Raw genomic sequence first — 20,994 nt, 5'->3', positions numbered from 1 at the left:
CTGTCCGGGGCCCCCCTGCTGCTGGTGCCCCCCAGGGGCCACTCCTGGAGACGCCAGGCTCTTCTCCATCAACAAACGGGCCACACCGGGGTCGGCACCCCAGGGCGACCCAGGCCCCCTCAGTCAGCCCCCATCTCCCAGCCCACCTGCACTCCGCCTCCCAGGGTGACACCTGCCTCAACTGGTGCCTCACGGCAGGCTGAAGGGCCTTGGCCTCCCCCAGGACGGGGTGCGCAGCCACGAGCCGGGCCCTCCCCCAGCCCCGGGGATGGGCCATATTGTCTGAGCGTCTGTCACTGTGGGTACTGGAGTAGTATCTCCCACAGTGACATGTCCCGTGCTCAAAACCAGCAGCCCTCGCCGACCTGCTGTCCCCTGCTAGAGGCTGGTCCCGTCCCCTCCCATCGACCTCCCTCCATCCTAGGGGCCGGGCGAGCTCAAGTCAGCTCCCTTCCCAAGCACAGGCCGTGCGGGCCGACCCAGGATGCAGCAGACTGAGTCCCGGGCAAGCACCCCGTGGGGAGCGGACCAGCAAGCACCGACCCGGGCCCTCCGCCAGCCTGCGCTCACACGGCCCCACCTCGCCCCAGGACGGCAGGACGGAATGGGCTTCTGGCCACACACGGGACGGCCTCCCTGCAACTGGGCTCAGGCCCGGGCAGGTGGGCAGGGGGACGGTTGGCTGGCAGGCCCTGTCTGGAGAGCCCTGCCCCCAGCACCCCTGCCCGCGGCCCCCACCTCCCCGCCTCTGCCTGCTCCCTCTGCACTCCTGCAGCAGGGCTCGACTGCCTGCTGTGAGGGGTGACCAGCCTCCCAGCAAATGCCAGGCAGCGCCTTCGGTGGGACAGCTCAGGCCCGAAGCCGACCTGCACCTGAGCTCCCTCCCCTGCTCGCTGCCTGAGCCCGGGGTGCTCGCCTGTCACCCAGGTCCCAGCTCCCCTCGCCCAGCCCCTGCCTGATGGAGGGCAGGTGCGGGGGGTGCAGCCAGGGCAGGGGGAGGGGCTGGGGCAGCTGCGGGCAGAGGTGAGGACACCCCCACCCCCGCCCGCAACCCACACCGGGGGAACAGGCCCGACGGGGCGGTTCTGCTCCAGACCCTCTCTTGGTGGCACAGACCCCAGTGGTACTGCCTTCGGCCCGCTGACCCCGGCCCCTGGGAGCCCCCTCACTGACACAGTGACTGGCCAGCAGGGCTGAGGGCAGACCCTCGCAGACCGGACGGACCCGCATGCCCGGGGGCCCCGCGGGAAGGAGGGCTGAGCAGGGCAGGGCGGCTCCGGACAGGGCTGATGGGGCGGGCGGGGCGGCCGACGTGTGCCTCAGAGCCCACCCACCTGCAAGCCCACCGCGGACGGGCTGGAAGCACCTCGGGGTCCTCGCCCACAGCGCCCAGCGTGCGCACGCTGCACCCCTCGCTCTGAGCCCAGAGGATTCTGACCCTGCCTGTGTCACCGTGGCTCGGGTAGCAACTGGATCCACGGTGACACTCTCCAGGCCACAAACCCCAGCCCACGAGCGGGCCCCTGGCGGAGGGGCCTGCATCCTGGTGCGCTGCTGCGCCTGCCCTCCCGGCCCGCGGGCACCCGCACAGCCTCGCCCCGCGTCCTCAGCAGCCAGCGGCAGCCCGAGGACAGGGCCCGGTGCAGGAGAGCACCGCCGCCTCCCCGCCCCGGGACCCTTGGTGGATTTTGTACAGGCCTGAAGCAGGGTGAGCGGTAGTGGATGGGCGCACGGTGCCTCAGGCCATTCATAAAAACCTCACTGCCGGTCCCCAGCTCGCAGGAGGCTTGGCCCAGCAGCGCAGCCCACAGTGCGGGCCAGGAGCCAGCGCTGAAAGGCTGCCTGAGCCCAGCCCCGAAGCAGTGCTCGGACAGTGGAGGCCTGTGCCCAGCCAGGCCGCGTCTGCGGGCTCCTCAGGTAACCGGACAGCCGCCATGCCCTCAGCAGCCCCATTTCACAGTGAGGACAGGAGGCCGGCACGGTCACTTGGGGCCAGGCCCTGTCCTCAGCCTCCCTCGTCTGCTCTGCGGCCCCTGGCCAGAGCCGACCCTCCAGGCCAGGACCCTCAGGGACACATCTGCTCCTGCCGCCCGTGCCCTGGGGCAGAGCCCCCCATGCCATGCATCCCAAGCCAATGCCGAGCGCGGACCACCATCCTCTGCCCCCGCCAAGGTTGTCTGGGCGCTGGCTCCCTGGGACAGACCTGCAGGGGCCACGGCTGGACACAGCCCGACCGGGCCTCAGCCCCTCCCCCCCACCCCTGGAATGCGCAGCCGCTAGGCCGCACGCACAGTGCAGGTCAGCTGACAGCCGGCAGGCCGGGCGGCACCAGGAACACTGCCCAAGGAGACCCCCGCCCCTTCTGTCCACCTCCAGCTGAGCCCACGCCCTCCCCCGGGCAGACGGCCATCCAGGCAGCACCCCCCGGAGCTCCCGCGCTGCAGCCTGCCCCGTCCTCCAGGGCCACTGCCCAGCACCGAGGACTCAGCCGCCCCAGGCAGCCAGAGGGTCCAGCCCACCGTGGAGCCTGGGGAGCTCCGGGTGCCTCGGATACTCCACCGAAGGACCCGTCCCCCGAGGCTCTGAGCCCCACGATGCGCAGGGGCTGGAGCGGCACTCACAGGGCTCCTTCCTGGGAGAAGGCCCCATGCGTCGGGGCCCCCCACCTGCCGGTGCTGCTCACAGGGAGAGTGTGGGCCTGAGGGCAACACAGCCTGGGGCCCAGCCGCAGGCCCACAGGCAGGAAGCAGATATGCTCCAGGGCACAGAGCCCCCCCCACCCCCTTCCTGCCCTGGTCCCGCCCCCCCATGCCCCTCCCCTCCCTGCCCTCCCTGCACTCAGGCCTGGGAGGTCTTCAGGACTCTTACCCTAAGCTGGGATTTCTCTGCAGGGGTTCCTCCGCGATTTCATTTCGGTCAGGTTTTTCCTCTCACTCCCAGCACCATGATCCCTCACTCACCACCAGCTCCTTCATGGTCTTGTCACGCCAGAGAACCTAAGCAGGCCCTGGAGGGTCACCGCATTTGTGAGGCTGTGACTAGGAGGGCATGGCTGGGAAGATGGGTCGCTCTCCTGCCTGCTGCAGTCAGTCAGGGCAGCTACCTGGAGGAGGAGGCGCTTTCGCTTCAGGTGGAGAGAAGCCTGCGGGACCTGGCAATGGGGGCCCAGCATGACCCCGGGAGGGCAGGGAGCCTGAGGACTCTGTGTCCCCCCGAGACCCGCACGGGAGCTCGGGGACCAGCCGGAGCCCAAGACAAGAGCCATCGTCCCAGACGGTGGTGGACAGGGCGGGGGTCACAGGGACCCAGACACACAAGGTCCAGGAACAGAGAATCTCTCCCAGCCCTGGCACCCCCCGAGGCGCAGGACACAAACAAGCCCGTGCCCCCAGGCAGGGGGACAAGAGCTGCCTTTTTTCAGGTCCCACACAGACGCCCGGGAATCTGACTGACCCGTGGATTCAGAAAGAGCCACCTGGGTCCAGGGCGGCCAACGGGGTCCCAGGGAGCCCCAGGCAGCCCTGCTTGAGGACCTCTCCTTGCTCGGCCCATGGCCAGTGGTCAGGAAGGAAGCTGCACCATTCCTCATGCCCCAAAACACAGGAGCCCCATGAGCTCCCTCCCCCCACAACGACAACCTGAGCCAGCCCTTGCCGTGACCCCCACCCCACGCAGACGGTCACCCCACCGCCTCCCGGCCCGCCACTTCTGGGGAGGCTGCTGGTCTCCCCTACGCTGTCACCAGGACAGGTCTGAGGACCCTCTGCCCAGCTCACTGGGATGAAACCCATGACCCCATGACTCAACAAGACCAGCCCAACCCTCCACAGCCAGGCCTAGCCACCCAGGACTCATGACTCCATGCCCCCTGGTGCCACACGTTGAAGCGGGCTGTGGGCTGCCCCGTATAGCCCCGCCAGGCCCTCACCCCTCTGTGGGACCATCCCAGTGCCCAGCCCATATCCATTCTCCCTCATCTTCCAGCTCAGAGTCGCCCACAACCTGCTGGCCACAGCACCCACGTCTGGCCGGTGAGATATACTTGCGGGTAGGGCACTTCCAGAGTACGGTTTGCTGTTTGCCGTCTGCCCATCCTGGGATGTAGGTGCAGTGCCCGGAGATGAGCAGCCCCTTTGCGCACCTACTAAATACAGCGAAACTAGAGAGGGAGCTTTAGTCCCCAGTGACGTTCAGCAATTCCTCCGTTCTCCCGTGCGGGGGATAACCTCCGCGTGGCTAAGCTGGTGCAGTGGGGTTTCTGTTAGACCCGTCCTGACTGGTCCCCATGGAGGATATTCCAGCCACCATCCCCACTGGGACCATGCTGTGGGTCCCCTCTGCTGTCCCCTGTCTCCGCACCTGTTCACCCGGCTCATTTGACCAGAATGAGAGAAAAGGATGCCCCGTCGTCCAGGCATCCACCAACCTGCTTACATATGGGGAGGGGGTGGGGGGCCCTAGGGAGGCCATCCTTGAAGATGGCCAACAGGACACAGCCACGTGGGACCACACCAGACACTGGGAGGGCCCCCCCCCTCCGCTTTCCCTCACTTAAAAGCAAGAATGGAGGCCGTGTGGGATGATTCCCTTTTTCGTTGTAGGAGTGTTGTTACTTAATCAAGCCGGACAGGCGGCAAGCCGGGTCATTAACGGGGCCTATGGAGGTGGCCTGTGCGGAAGCACAGAGCCGTTTCTACGACGTGTCCTCTGTCCCCCGACCACACTTCCTTGCACCCGGCGACCCGGGCTGCCCAGACCTTCGCTCGCACTTTGCTGTATTAGTGCACGTTGTTAAGATGCAGCCCTGCCGGGCTTCATAAGAGGACAAGGTCCGTACAGTCTGGCCCATTAGACATGACCTGCGGGGCTGGAAATAGCAAGAATCCACATCTGTGCAGGCCGCGCTGGCATGTCCTCCTGGCACAGGGCCAGGCACCTGGGGACGAGCTCTGCCTGCGGTCTGTGTGAGCCTGCAGCCCGGGCACCCTCACCCCGTAGGGAAGCCAGCCCCAGGCACCCTCCCTGGGAGCGGCAGGAGCATGGGGACGGAGGCTCCTGGGGCCCTGCTCACCCGCACAGCAGGTCCCTGGTGCTTTAGGGCCCACCTCCCGCTCCCCAAACGCGCCCCTGTGTGCAAGGCAGGGCCTGTGAGCACCCCGTCCGGGCTCCAGGACCTGCGATGTGCCCGTCACGTCAGAACTCTCCCGTGCACACCGGACCTCGAAGCCCTCCGCAGGACCCCGACCCCGGCGCACCGGCTGGAAACCCTCCCAGAGCACCCTCCGTCCTCAGACAAAACCCCACAGCTCCTCCGCTGGCCCTGACTGGCCCTTGATGGGGCTCGATCCCCCGACTGGCGAGGTCCTCCCTGGGTCACATCACCTGGCAGGTCGTCCCCTCGGAAGCCTCGGCGGCTGCGCCTCCCCCAGCCCAGGGACCGCTGATGCCAGTCCTGCTCCTCCCACTGGCTCCCCCCGGGCCTGGGGGGCGGGCGCGGGAAGGGCCGCCCCTCCTCGCGGTCCCACTACCCGCAGGGAGAGGTGACCAGGAACCCGAAACCAACCGTCGGGGGCGGCTCCGGGCAGTATATGGAACTTCCGTAAGCGTCTCCAGAAAACAGCAGCGCAGACCCGGCCGCCCGTAACGAACCTCGGTGCGGAGGTGGAGGGGCTCGAGGCGGCGGGGCGCACGGGCTGCCTGCTCTCCGCCGGGCCGTGGTCCGCTGTCAGCGGCCTCTGAGCCCCTGCGCGCGACCGGACCTCAGAGACTTGCTGCCGCTCCACAAGCAGCTGCCGGTCCTGGCGGCTCCGCACCTCCTGCGGGACGGCGCGGTCTCGGGATCCCCGGGCCACAGAGAAGACAGGGCGCCGGAGGGCGGTGGGGCTCCCAGGCACCCGAGGGGGAACCCGGTCCACACCAGGAGCCCCACGGGCCCTCAGCTCAGCGTTGCCATCGTCCCCGATGGGCGGCCCCGTCCGGCCACCGCCACCAGAGCGGGATCCCAACGCGCAGTGGACCCCAGCGTCGCCCCACCTGCCGGGGTCGAGGGACACAGGAGCGCCGCGCGGGTCAGCAGGGTGTGGCGCAGGGAGGTGGTGACTGCTTTTCCCCCAGGGTTTACTGAAGGAGGGGCTGCTGTCCTGCAGCTCCGGACTGGAGACCACGATGTGGCCATTTTTACTCTCGTCCTCAAAGAGGTTCAAGTGCCTTCGGGGAACAAAAGCCACAGAGAAAAAACTGGGAACAGCTTACACTGACCCCGACCCCTGGCAAGGGATGGTGCAACTCCGCTGACACAGAGACACCTGGTGCAGGTGCATCAGGCCCCGCCCCCAGAAGACCAGCGGGAAGGACAGGGAACCACGTGTACGGAGCACTCAGCACTGCACAGCTCCAGCTCTGGGGAAAATACCAGATAGATTTTGAGGTTGTTTCTCGTGATTCACTGATATTTCAGGTTAAATTTTTTTCTTTTTCCTTTTTTTCTTTTTCAACAACTTATCAATTCTTTATTTTTAAATCTTTTTTTTAATTTTCATTTTTACATTTACATTTTCTACCTACATTCTTCATTGTTTGCTTCCTTTTACTATATTCAGTTGTATTTGTCTATATATATAAAAGTTTTGCTTTCTTTACAATTTTGGGATTTAGTGTCTTCTAACACAGAGACCAAAATGCACCCAGGACCAAGTGGATGACCTTGTTTTGTCTGCCTGTGAGATTATATTCTTTATTCCCTTTTTTTTCCTTATATTTTTGGTTTCAGACTCTTGAGACTTATCTACTGTGTATTTCACTGGGGTTGTTGTTAATATTGTTTATTTTGTTCTCCCATTCATCTATTCTTCTCTGGACAGAATGACTAGGAGGAGAAATTAACAACAAAAGAAAACCAGAGGTAACATTCTCTGATATAGATTTAATCAATATGGATATAAGTAAAATGTTAGAACTAGAATTCAGAAAAGAGATTATAGAGTTACTAGGTGGGTTTGAAAAAAGTATAAAAGACAATGGTGAATCCTTCAGTGTGAATTAAAAAAAACTAAAATCTAATAGGCTAAAATTAAAAATGATTTAGTGAAGACATAGTCTAAAATAGATGCTCTAACAGCCAGGGTAAAAGAGGCAGAAGAGTCAGTGACATAGAAGACAAAATGTTGGAAAGGATGGAAGTTGAGGGAAGAGAAAAACAGCTAATAGATCATGAGGGGAGGCTTTGAGGAATCAGTGATATCATAAAACAAAACAATATTAGAATTATTGGAGTCACAAAGGAAGAAGAAAGCGAGAGAGGGACAGAAAGTATTTTTCAGCAAATCACGGTTGAGAACTTCCCTAATATGGGGAAGGAAACAGGCATGCATGTCCAGGAGGCACAGAGAACCCCCCTTAAGATCCATAAAGATAGATCAACACCCAGACATATAAAAGGGAAGCTTGCAAATCTCAGAGATAAAGAGACAATCCTGAAAGCACCTCAAGACAAGGACTCCCTTAACCTACAGATATAGGAATATTAGACTGACATCAGACCTGTGCACAGAGACCCGGCAGGCCAGAAAGGCTGGCATGAGCTATTCGGGGCTAAATGAGAAAAATATGCAACCGAGAACCCTTTATCTAGAAAGGCTGTCATTCAGAATAGAAGGAGAGATAAAAAGCTTTCAGGACAAACAGAAACTAAAAGCATTTCTGATCACTAAATCACCCCTACAAGAAATATTAAAGGGGATACCTTAAGTGAAGAGACCCCAGAAGTAACATAGACCAGAAAGGAACAGAGACAATCTAAAGTAATGGAAACTTTACAGGTAATTCAATGGCACTAAATTCATGTCTTTCAATAGTTATTCTGAATGTAAATGGGCTAAATGCTTCAATCAAAAGACATAGGGTATCAGATTGGATAAAAAAGCAAGACACATCCATATGCTGTCTGCAAGAGACTCACTTTAGGCCTAAAGACACCTCCAGACTGAAAGTGATAGGGTGGGGAACAATGCATTTATCACGGTAATGGACATCAAAAGAAAGCTTGTGATAGCAATCCTTCTGTCAGATCACCTAGGCTTTAAACCAAAGGGATGTAGAGGGATAATATATAATACTTAAAGGGTCTAGCCAACATAAGATCTAACAATCATAAATATTTATGCTCCCAATTTGTAACCAGTCAATTATATGAAGCAATTAATAACAAAATTAAAGAAACACATTGATAATAATACAGTAATACTAGGGGACTTCATCCTACTCACTGCAGTGGACAGATCATCTAAGCAGATGATCAACAAGGAAACAAGGGCTTTGAATGACACTCTGGACCCAATGGACATCACAGATACACTCAGAGCATTTCATCCTAAAGCAACAGAATACATATTTTCTCCAGTGCACATGGAACATTCTGAGATCAATACTGGGTCACAGATCAGGTCTCAACCAGTACCAAAAATGTGGGATTATTCCCTGTATACTTTCAGACCACAATTCTTCGAAACTTAAACTCGGTCACAGGAGGAAATTTGGAAGGAACTCAAATACCTGAAGGTTAAAGAGAATCCTACTGAATAATGAGCCAACCAGGAAATTGAAGATGTCGTGAAAAGAAGAGGCACATGCACTCCAGTATTCATAGCAGCAATGTCCACAATAGACAAACGGTGGGAAGACCCAAGATGCCCTTCAACAGACGAATGGATAAAGGAGATGTGGTCCATATATACAATCAGCCATCAGAAAGAATTAATATCCAGCTTTTGCATCAACATGGACAGGACTGGAGGAGATTAGGCTAAGTGAAGTAAGTCAAGCAAAGAAAGATAATTTTCATATGACTTCACTCATATATGGAACATAAGGAAGGAAGGGAAGGAACATTAGGGGAAGGAAGGGAAAACTGAAGGGGGGGAGAATCAGAGGGGGAGACAAACCATAAGAGACTATGGACTCCAGGAAATAATCTGAGGGTTTTAGAGGAGAGTGGGTTGAGAGGATAGGTTGGCCTGGTGATAGGTATTAAGGAGGGTATGTATTGCATGGAGCACTGGTTGTTATATGCAAACAATGAATCATGGAACACTACATCAAAAACTAATGGTGTACTCTATGGTGACTAACATAACATAATAAAAAAATGGGTATCTAAAAAAAAGAAAATTGAAAGTACAAAATGATACACAATAAAAATGGAAAGTCTCAAAAAAGAGAAGATTTTTAAAATCCATAGGAACAAATGAAAATGAAAACAAAGCTGTTCTAAACCTTGAGGATGCAGCAAATCAGTCCTAAGAGGGAGTATATAGCAATACAAGCCTTTCTCAAGAAACAAGAAAAGTCTCAAGTACACAACATAACGGTCCACCTAAAGGACCTGGAGAAAGAACAGCAAAGAAAGCCTAAGCCAGGCAGGAGAAGAGACTTAATAAAAATTAGAGGAGAAAGCAATGAAATAGAAATTTTAAAAAATACAAAGAAGAGATCAACAAGAATTGGAGATGATTCTTTGAAGGAATTAATAAGTTTGATAAACCCCTAGCCAGACCTACCAAAAAGAGAAAGGATCCAAATAAATAAAATCATGAATTAAAGAGGAGAAATCACAGCCAACACCAAGGAAATACAATTATAAGAGAATATTTTGGGTAACTGTATGCCAGCAAATTTGACAATCTGGAAGAAATGGATGCATTCCTAACAATGTATAAATTACCAAAACTGAAACACAAAGAAATAGAAAATCTGAACAGACCATAACCAGCAAAGAATTTGAAGCAGTAATCAAAAATCTCCCAAAAATGGGAGGTCCAGGACCAGATGGCCTCCCAGCAGAATTCCGCCAAACATTTAAAGAAGAACTAATACCTGGTCTTCTGAAAAAAAAAAGAAAACTTCCAAACTCATTCTTGGAGGACAGCATTACCTTGATCCCAAACCAGACAAAGACCCCACCAAAAAGGAAAATTACAGATCAATATCTTTGATGAACAGAGATACCGAAATTCTCAGTACAATGGGGTGACTGCGTGACTCAGTCAGTTGAATGTCTTACTCTAGATTCCGACTCAAGTCACGGACTCAGTGTTGTGGGAGTAAGTCCTGCATCCAGCTCTGCACTCAGTGGGGCGTCTGCTTGTGGATTCTCTCTCTTACTCTCCCTCTTCCCCTCCCCCATTCATGTGCACACTCTTTCTGTCTCTAAAATAAATAAATAAAAACTTTCCAAAAGTTCTCAATAAAATACAGCAAATTGAATTCAACAGTACATTGGAAAAATTATTCACCACCTTCAAGTGAGACTCATTTCTGGGCTGCAGGGGTGGTTCCATATTCACAAATCAATCAATGTGATACAGCACATTAACAAAACAAAGAATAAGAGGACCCTCTCAACACATGCAGATAAAACATTTGGCAAAGTGCAGCACCCTTTCTTGAAAAAAAAAAAAGCCCTCCACAAAGTAGGGATAAATGGAACATAGCTCAACATCATTAAGGCCACATACAAAAGACTCCCAGCTAATATCTTTCCTCAATGGGGAAAAACAGAGACTTTCCCCTACTATCAGTAACAAGCAAATACTATTTAACATAGAACTGGAAGCCTCAGAATCAGACAACAAAAAGAAATGAAAGGCATCCAAATAGGCCAAAAAAAAAAAAGTCAAATTTTCACTCTTTGTAGATGGCATGATACTCTACACAGAAAACCTGAAAGACTCCACCAAAAAAATTGCTAGAACTCAAAAAAAAAATTGCTAGAACTCATACAGAAATTCAGTAAATTTGCAGGACATAAAATCAATATGCAGAAGTCTGTTGCATTTCTATACACCAATCTAGAAGCAATAGAAAAAGGAATCAAGGAATCGATCCCATTTGCAATTGCACCAAAAGCAATAGGATACCTAGAATAAACTTAACCAATGAGGTAAAAGATCTATGCTGTAAAAACCATAAAACACTTATGAAAGAAATTGAAGAGGACAGAAAGAAGTGGAAAAACATTCCATGCTCATGGATCAGAAGAAGATTGTGAAAGTGCCTACACTACCCAGAGCCACCTACACATTTAATGCAATCCCTATCAAAATACCACCACCATTTTTCACAGAGCTAGAGTCAACAATCCTAAAATTTGTATGGAATCAGAAAAGACCCCGAATAACCAGAGGAATGTGGAAAAAGAAAGCCAAAGTTGGTGGCATCACAATTGCAGACTGACTTCAAGCTCTATTACAAAGCCGCAATCATCAGGACAGCATGGTACTGGCACAAAAACAGACACAGAAATCAATGGAACAGAACAGAGAGCCCAGAAATGGACCCTCAAATCTATGGTCAGCTAATCTTCCACAAAGCAGGAAAGAAGACATCCTCTTCAGTAAATGGTGCTGGGTAAATTGGACAGCCACGCACAGTGCAATGAAACTGGACCATTCTCTTGCACTGTACACCAAGATAAATTCAAAATGGATGAAAGACCTCAATGTGAGGCTGGACTCCTTCGAAATCCTCGAGGAGAACCCAGGCAGCAACCTGTTCGACATGGGCCCCGGCAACTTCTTACTAGACCCATGTCCAAAGACAAGGAAAACAAAAGCGAAAATGAAGTTTCGGGCCTTCACCAAGATAAAAAAAATCTTTTGCACAGTAAAAGTCAACCAAAGTACAAGTCAAACTATGGAATAGGAGAAGATACTTGCAAACAACATATCTATAAAGAACTTGTCAAGCTCAACACACAAAAACCAAATAATCCAATTTTTAAATGGGCAGTAGACAAAAGCAGCCATTTCTCCAAAGACATACAAACGGCTAATAGACACATGAGGAGATGCTCCCCATCACTCATCATCAGGAAAAAGGAAAATCAAAGCGACAATGGGATACCACCTCAGAAGGATCAGAATGGATAAAACGAACAGCACAAGAAACAACCAGAGTTAGAGAGGATGCAGAGAAAGGGGAGCCCTCCTGCACTGCTGGTGGGAATGCAAGCTGGTGCGGCCACTCTGGAAAACAGCACGGAGGCTCCTCAAAAGGTTGAAAATAGAGCTGCCCTCCGACCTAGCAATCGCACTACTAGTTACTTACACAAAGGATATCAGAACACTAATTCAAAGGGATACATGCACCCCAATAATTACAGCATACCACAGCCGAATTCTGGAAACAGCCCAAGGACCACGGATGGATGAATGGAAAAAGATGTGTCATGTGTATGCAATGGAATATTATTCATTTAAAAAAAGGATGAAATCTTGCCATTTGCAATAACATGGGCGGAGCTACAGAGAATAATGCTGAGTGAAATCAGTCAGGCAGAGAAAGACATACACCATTCGATTTCACTCATGTGTGGAATTTAAGAAACAAAACAGAGAGCCAAGGGTGAAGGAGGAAGAGATGAACCCGGAAACAGACTCTCCACCGCAGAGAACCCACTGACGGTTACGAGAAGAGAGGCGAGTGGGGGGTGGTGGATAGGGATCAAGAAGTGCACTTGTCCTGATGAAATAAAGTAAGAAAATAAAATAATTATTTCTTTAAAATTTTTTAAAGATTTCAGCCTCCGTGTCATGGTGGATGACTCCTTGCCTCTTCCCCACACATGCTCCCTGTCATGAATGCCTCCTGGGCACTACTACCTCGTAATCCTGCAAGGACGCTCACGAGCAAGACGCTGTGTCCCTGCAGATGAGGGACCTGAAGCTGAGAGCATTCAAGAGACTCTTCCAAGGAAAATCACCGTAAACACGGAGCCGGACTCGGCTGCAGCTCTGCACGCACAGAAGGCCCTGCCCCTTCCGTATTCCAAGAAGAGCAGCTGGTCTACCCGATGCATGGCCCCAGGGGCTGGCTCTCCGCAGACACAGACTCACCATGCATGAGCTGACGGGTGGGTCAGTGGCCACGGTGGTGGCACATCATCGCCTTCATGTTCCAAAAGTTGAGGGAGTCCTGTTTCCCTGCTCGTCCCTCTGGACACATTGTCCACAGAACGGCCAGTTTCTCTGATACAGCTGGGGTGCCCACGCCTGACCATGGCCATTGGCAGCCTCCCAAGAATTCCAAAGGCACTTTGCTCTTCCCCTCCCGCTGCTGCCAGCTGGGAACTTGTGCTGAGAGGCGTGTGTGGGGACCACGGAAGGGTAAGGGCCTCCCAGTCGAAGTCAGGACAAAAGCTCGAATGCTCTCTCCAGAGGGCATGTGGCTGGTGATGCCCACAAGAGCATGCCAACAGTGATGAAGGGCATGGCAAGGGTGACCCTGGGCTGTGCACACCTTCTGGGTACGGCTGGCTGAGTACCGAGCTTGACTCCACTTACTCCAGCCTTAAGGTAAATAAGGGGTGAAGGGGAGGTCTCGTGATCTCTGAGACTTTGTAGCCCTCCAGGTTATCGCAGGGACTGACCTGAAGGCACGGGCGGCTCCCACTCTTGGGGGCAGGCCGTGCTGCCCTGAGGACCTGAGCCTGGAGCTCCTGCGTCCATCATGCAAGACCCAGCGTGTCCACCACCGTTCCCCGGGGCAGCTCTCCGAAGCGGCTGTCCGGAGTTCGTCAGTAGCGGGAGCGGAGAGCGGGCCCCAGAGAGCCCTGAGCAGCCCCACGGCCGCCGCCGGCCTAGTTACCTTCACACCCGGTGGGAGCTGCCGCGGCCGCAGCCGGCGCAGTCGCAAGCAGCGAGGCCGGGACCCCGCAGCCGCCGGCCGCCCCCGCCCTGCGCACTGCGGACACCCAGCCCCGCACCCGGGCAGCAGCGCAGGGAGCGGCCCGGGAGACCTCACATCGCGGCACCTGCAAGGGGGGACAAGGTCATCGCAACGAAGATTTGGGAGCAGTAAAATGGTTCAGTGTAAGAAACGAGTTTCGTCCGCAGGAAGGGCACGAAGAAGACGGAACTGCCCGCCGGGCCGCCCTGGAGAGGAACCGCAGGAAGCGCCCCGCGGAGATGGACGGACTGGATGTGGTCGAAGGAGGAAAGGCCGCGGGCAGCCAACCGGGCAGGCCTGGTGCAGTCCAGGGCAAGGCCCTGGAGCTGTTGCGTGCTCTCCGCGCCGCAGGACCCTCCACGCAGTCACCAGCAGAATGACCCGGGCAGGGAGCGAGCGGGGAGGACTAGGGGTCCGAAAGCGCTCCCGGAGCCAGGCCAGCGCCGGCGGACCGCAGGCCACGGCTCCCGCCTGGCTCCTGCGGAGACCCTATGGGCGTGAGCGCAGTGGACCAACCCTCCCGGCACGGAGAAGCGATGGGAGAAGGGACTGGAGAAGGGACGGGAGGTGCGGACGCCCGGGGTGCGCGAGAACAGGGTAGACCAGTGAGACACAACGTGTGTCGGGGTGAAGGGCCGCGATTCCGCACGGGTCGTCGCGCCAAAGACAGCCTGGAGAGGATGGCCACGAGGAGACGAAGGAGAATCAAGGACATGAGACCAGGGTCAGCCGTCATCTCGACATCGGCACAACCGCAACCTCAGTTACCGACGCAGACGCCCAGAAAACCCGAGACCGCAAGGCGGCAAAGAGACAAACCCAGCGGGTCTGGCCGCTGAGAATGCCTGCGCGCCCGAGGCTGAGGAGCGCGGGGCTCTCCATCTGCACCAGCGCCCAACACGGAGAAGCGGTCGGCATTCCAGCGACAAGACACGAACAGAAGGTTGGAGCTGGAGACCTGAAGTGCTTTCCACCCACTGACCAGATAAACAGAGCTGCCTGTCCTGTGGGTGCGGCATGGCCTGTTCCTGTTTTCACCTCGGGACGACTCTTTTTGGAAAGGGCTAACGTGTTTTATAAGAAAAAAAAAAAAAAAGAGCCTGGTTTATCTCAATACACCTTTAAAGGTTTTTAAATTATTTCATATCTGGTCAAGTTGAGATTTAGAAGAACCTCATCATTTTTTATTTTTATTTATTTTTTTCATTTCTTTTCAGTGTTCCAGAATTCATTGTTTAAGCACCACACCCGGTGCTCCATGCACTACCTGCCCTCTGTAATAGCAACCACAAGGCCCACCCATCCCTCCCACCCCCCATTCCTCCAAAACCCTCAGTTTGTTTCTCAGAGTCCACAGTCTCTCATGGTACGTCTCCCGCTTCGATTTCCCCCAGTTCACTTTTCCTTTCCTTCTAATGTCCTCCATGTTATTCCTTGGGCTCCACAAGTAAGTGAAACCATATGATACTTGACTCTCTCTGCTTGACTTATTTCGCTCAGCATAATCTCTTCCAGTCCCGTCCATGTTGCTACAAAAGTTGGGGATTCATCCTTTCTGATGGAGCATAATACTCCATTGTGTATATGGACCACATCTTCCTTATCCATTCGTCCATTGAAGGGCATCTTGGTTCTTTCCACAGTTTGGAGACCATGGCCATTGCTGCAATAAACACTGGGGTACAGGTGGCCCTTCTTTTCACTCCATCTGTATCTTTGGGGTAAATACCCAGAGTGCAATTGCAGGGTCATAGGGAAGCTCTATTTTTAATTTCTTCAGGAGTCTTCACACTGTTCTCCAAAGTGGCTGCACTACCTTGCATTCCCACCAACAGTGTAAGAGGGTTCCCCTTTCTCCACGTCCTCTCCAACACACGTTGTTTCCTGTCTTGCTAATTTTGGCCATTCTAACTGGTGTCAGGTGGTATCTCAATGTAGTTTTAATTTGAATCTCCCTGATGGCTAGTGATGATGAACATTTTTTCATGTGTCTGATATGTTGCTAGGACTTCTAGTACTATGTTGAACGAGAGTGAGCATCCTTGTCCTGTTCCTGATCTCAACAGGAAGGCTGTCAGCTCTTTCCCATTGAGAATAATAATCACTGTGGGTCTTTCATAGATAGATTTTATGATGTTCAGGAATGTTCCCTCTATCCCTATACTTTGAAGTGTTTTCTTCAGGAACGGATGCTGGATTTTGTCAAATGCTTTTTCTGCATTGAGAGGACCATGTGGTTCTTCTCTCTTCTCTTATTGATTTGTTCTATCACATTGATTGATTTGTGAATGTTGAACCAACCTTGTAACCCAGGGATGAATCCCACCTGGTCAAGGAGGATAATCATTTTAATGTGCTGCTGGATCCCATTTGCTAGGATCTTGTTGAGAATCTTTGCATCCATATTCATCAGTGATATTGGTCTGAAATTCTCCTTTTTGGTAGGGTCTTTGCCTGGATTGGGGATCAGGGTAATGCTGGCTTCATAAAAAGAGTCTGGAAGTTTTCCTTCTCCTTCAATGTTTTGAAAAAGCTTCAGGAGAAAAAGCGTTATTTCTTCTTTGAAAGTTTTATAGAATTCCCCCAAGGAATCCATCAGGTCCCGGGCTCTTGTTTTTTGGGAGGTTTTTGACCAGGGCTTCAATCTCGTTGCTAGATATCAGTCTGTTCATGTTGTCAATTTCTTCTTGGTTCAATTTTGGAAGTTTACAGATTTCCAGGAATGCATCATTTCATCTAGGTTGCTTAACTTATTGGCATATAACTGTTGATAATAATTTCTGATGATTGTTTCTATTAGTGTTAGTTGTGATCTCTCCTTTTTCATTCATAATTTTATTAATTTGGGCCATCTCTCTTTTGGATTAGTTTGGCTGATGGTTTATTGATCTTATTGATTCTTTCTAAAAACAGCTTCTGGTCTCATTGATGTGTTCTACTGTATCTCTAGTTTCTATCTCATTGATCTCTGCTTTAATTTTGATTATTTCCCTTCTTGTGTGTGGAGTTGGCTTAATTTGTTGCTGATTCTCCGGTTCTTAAGGTGTAGAGACAGCTGGTGTATTCTGGATTTTTCAATTGTTTTGAGGGAGGCTTGGATGGCTATGTGTTTCCCCCTTAGAACCGCCTTTGCTGTATCCCATAAGTTTTGGACCAAAGTGTCTTCATTCTCATTGGTTTCCATGAATTGTTTAAGTTCATCTTTGATCTCCTGGTGGATCCAAGCATTCTTAAGCAAGGTGGTCTTTAGCTTCCAGGTGTTTGAGTTCCTTCCAAATTTTCCTTGTGATTGAGCTCCAGTTTCAAAGCATTGTGATCTGAGAATATGCAGGGAATAATGTCAGTCTTTTGGTATCGGTTGAGTCCTGCTTTGTGACCCAGTATGTGGTCTATTCTGGAGAAGGTTCCTTGTGCACTTGAGAAGAATGAGTATTCTGTTGTTTTAGGGTGGAATGTTCTGTATATATTGATGAGGTCCATCTGCTCCAATGTTTCATTCAATGCTCTTATTTCTTTATTAATTTTCTGCTTGGATGACCTGTCTATTACTGAGAGTGGCATGTTAAGATCTCCTATGATTAATGTATTCATATGAGTATGACTCTTTATCTTGATTAGCAGTTGTCTTGTGTAGTTGGCTCCTACTGTATTGGGGGCATAAATATTTACAATTGTTAGATCTTCTTGGTGGATAGACCCTTTAAGAATGATGTAGTGTCCTTCTGTATCTCTGGCTACAGTCTTTAGTTTAAAATCTAATTTATTTGATATGAAAGTCACTACCCCAGCCTTCTTTTTATTTATTTACTTATTTGACAGAGAGAGATCACAAGTAGGCAGAGAGGTAGGCAGACAGAGAGGGGGAAGCAGGCTCCCTGCTGAGCAGGGAGCCTGATGTGGGGCTCGATCCCAGGACCCCGGGATCATGACCTGAGCCAAAGGTAGGGGCTTAACCCACTGAGCCACCCAGGCGCCCCCCCAGCCTTCTTTTGAGGCCCATTGGCATGAAAGATGCTTCTCCATCCCTTCACTTTCAATCTGGATGTATCCTTAGATTCAAAATGGGTCTCTTGTAGACAACATAGGGATGGGTCCTGTCGTTTTATCCAATCTGCAACCCTGTGTCATTTTATGGGCACATTTAGGCCATTCACATTGATAGTGATTATTGAGAGATAGGTTTTTATTGACATCGTGTTACCTGTGAAGTCTTTGTTTCTATAGATAGTCTCCATATATTTCTGTTCAATGATATTCTTGGGTTTTTTCCTCATTTATAGAACCTCCCTTAATATTTTCTGCAGTGTTGGCTTGGTGGTTGCATACTCTTTTAAACCCTGCCAGTCTTGGAAACTCTTTATCTCTCCATCCATTTTGAATGTCAGTCTTGCTGGATAAAGTATTCTTGGCTGCATGTTCTGTTCATTTAGTGCCCTGAATACATCTTGCCAGCCCTTTGTGGCTTGCCACGTTTCTGTGTACTGGTCTCATGTTATTCTGATGGACTTTACTCTGTACGCAAGGAATCTCTTTCCCCTAGCTGCATTCAAGAGCTCCTGTCTAAAATTATGATTACTCAGTTTCACAATCAGGTGTCTCGAGATCTTTCTAGATTCTGCGATCTTGGGGGGAGACCCTTCTGCCTCTAGAACATGAAAGCTGGTTCCATTCCCCAAATTGAGAACATTTTCATGGATAATTTGTTCAACTATATCCTCTAGTCTTCTTTCTTTCTCCTCCCCATCAGGGATTCCAATAATTCTGATGTTGGAATGTTTCATGCTGTCATTTATTTCTCTAATTCTGTTTTCATGGCTTCTAAGCTGTTTGTTCCAGGCCTCTTCCTGTTCCTTTTTCTCTCAGTTTGTCCTCTAGATCAATAATTCTATCTTCTGCCTCAGTTACCCTAGCTGCTAGAGAATTTAGATTAGATTGGAACTCATTAATGGTATTGTTAACATCATCCCTGGTCGTTTTCACTTCTGCCCTAATCTATTCCATGTTGTCATTAATGGTTTTCTCTAAACTAGCCATTGCCTGGATAATTGTTAGTCTGAATTCCCTTTCTGACATACTGTTTTATGTCCATATCCAGTTGCTCTGATGGAGAGGGCACTGTCTGGGCATTCTTCCTGGGCACTGTTGGGCATTCCTCCTCCTAGTCATGGTGAGAAGTGGTTGAGGGGATGTGTAGCAGAATATACCAACCATGATCTAGGCACAGTGCACCCTGGAATGCTTCTGGGCAATCAGGAGTCCCAGGGAGAAAAAAGAAAAAAAGAGATAGAGAGAAAGGGAGACAGGAGAAAAGAAAAAGGGAAAATAAAACAGAAGGCCCAGCCAGAATGGGCCCCAAAGGTAAGATCTATAAAGTATACAAAAACAAACAGTCAAACAAAAAGACCAACAAAAGTAAAGGACAAGAAAAAAAGAACTGAGTCAAAATGAACCCCAAGTGTAAGATTTATATACGACCAGAACAAACACAAATACACAGAAACACTGGCAGAAGGAAAAGATGAGAGGGAGGTTATAAATCCTCAGTGTGAGTGAGGAAGGTTATTTTGATTCTTCCTGGATGTATTGATACCTTTGTTAAAGGACTCAACTTTCCCACAATAAAGGGGGATTAAAACTAGTTTATATATAGGGGTAGTATTGATTGGGGAAAGAGGATTACCTTCAAGCTTATCTGTATATCAATATTTAAAAAAATAGAAAAGCAAAAGAAAACAAGAATATATATCAAAACGTTCAAGTTAAAAGGTTATTATGGAATTTGTTGTACTGAATGTCTCATTGTGATGGTAAATAGGTGAAAATTATTTAAAAATTGAAAAGAATGAGAATAGTGGGAACGAATTTAAAATAAAAGTTGTATCTATGAAGTAGTGGTGGTTGTCCTCTTGTTTTTTGCTTTTTGTTAGTTTGAGGGGTTTTGGGGGTTTTTGTGGTGGCTTTTTGTCTGGCTTTCTGGGGGAGGGGCCCACTGCATGGTTTTTCAGGGAGTCTTGCTAGAGTTGAGTCCTCCTTCCCCCCTCAAGGGGCTGGGCTCTGAGGAAACCTGTTTTTCAGGCTTTTGTTCTCTGGGGGTTTTTTGCAGTTTTGTTTTTTGTTTTTCTCCCCTTGGCAGCCTTTTGCAGTTCTTTGGAGGTCTAGAGGAAAGCAAACTGCACCCAGAACTCCGTCTCAGAGAGAAGCCTCAGTCTGTTCCCCTCTGGGTGCTCCAGAGCACTTAAATTGCTCCCAGCCACCGGCAGAGCACGTCCCCAGTCACCGTCTCAGGGGTCGCAGGAGCTCCCCCTTGTACCCCGATGTTAGAAAAACCAGGAGAAATACTAGTCCGGAGAGCTGTCTTCCAGCGGCTGCCTCTGCCGTGGCCGTCTGGGCAGCTCCAGACCGCCAGAGAGGTCCCAACCAGGGACAGCACGCTGAGATTTTCACAGTGGCCCAGGCTGGGAGTGTTCAGACTCTTGGCTGATCCTAGAGAGCACCGGCTAGTGTCCGCATGGATCTCTCTCAGGGGAGGGGGTGGAGAGCAACTCAGACCCCGGTAGCGCAGCGCACATGCGGAGTGCAAAAGGCTGTGGTTCTAGAGAGTGTGGCTGCTGTCCACACCAGACTCCGTCACACAGCCGCCACCCAGACGCTCTCACGTGTGCTGGTGGCTCAGGGACCAAGATCTGGCTTCCTCTCTGCACTCTCTCTGGCTCAGCACCAGGGGTACCCATCCTGGGTCTGTGCGCTTAAGCCCCTGTCCCTAACCACCCCCCAATTCAACCAATTTCCCCTTAAGAACTTTTGCTCTTTCTGAGTGCTTTCAACCAGACCTCAAGTTAATGCTGGTCTCCAATCACAGGGCACGCTCGTATTGGGGTATTACTTTCCAATGTTCCCACTCCGCTTTACCTGCCCACTGGCGTCTTCTGCCCCCGTAGAGATCCAGATGTGTATAATTCTAATTTCAGGCTGATTTCATGGGTGATCAGAGTTCTTTGGTAGATAAGCAGCTCACTTTAGGGGACCAGTTGAAACGGCACCTCCTACTTCTCCACCATTTTGTCCACATTCCAAGAACCTCATTTTTAATTTGGAATAAAAGTTTACAACTTGATTTTTTCAAGAAAGTCAACAAACAGCAAGCACCCATTAATAAAGGTCTTAGAAGAAGAAGAAGAAGAAGAAGAAGAAGAAGAAGAAGAAGAAGAAGAAGAAGAAGAAAAAGAAGAAGCAGCAGCAGCCATCCCATGCTAGCCAGACAGCAGGTGGATG

At 51.1% G+C, this 20,994-nt stretch overlaps 4 gene segments (V, D, J or C); all 4 read left to right on the top strand.

The window, feature by feature from the left end:
* Nucleotides 1-20,994, top strand: part of LOC123943474 — a 1,358,446-nt gene that overhangs the window by 1,164,584 nt on the left and 172,868 nt on the right.
* The window catches only part of LOC123943485, a 162,126-nt gene that overhangs the window by 76,212 nt on the left and 64,920 nt on the right, over nucleotides 1-20,994 (top strand).
* The window catches only part of LOC123943471, a 104,812-nt gene that overhangs the window by 66,822 nt on the left and 16,996 nt on the right, over nucleotides 1-20,994 (top strand).
* The window catches only part of LOC123943793, a 397,541-nt gene that overhangs the window by 368,060 nt on the left and 8,487 nt on the right, over nucleotides 1-20,994 (top strand).

The sequence above is a fragment of the Meles meles genome, chromosome 6 (assembly GCF_922984935.1).
Source record: "Meles meles chromosome 6, mMelMel3.1 paternal haplotype, whole genome shotgun sequence".
Taxonomy (NCBI): Eukaryota; Metazoa; Chordata; class Mammalia; order Carnivora; family Mustelidae; genus Meles; species Meles meles.
The sequence above is the reverse complement of the archived record's forward strand: the minus strand, read 5'-3'. Positions and strand labels throughout refer to the sequence as shown.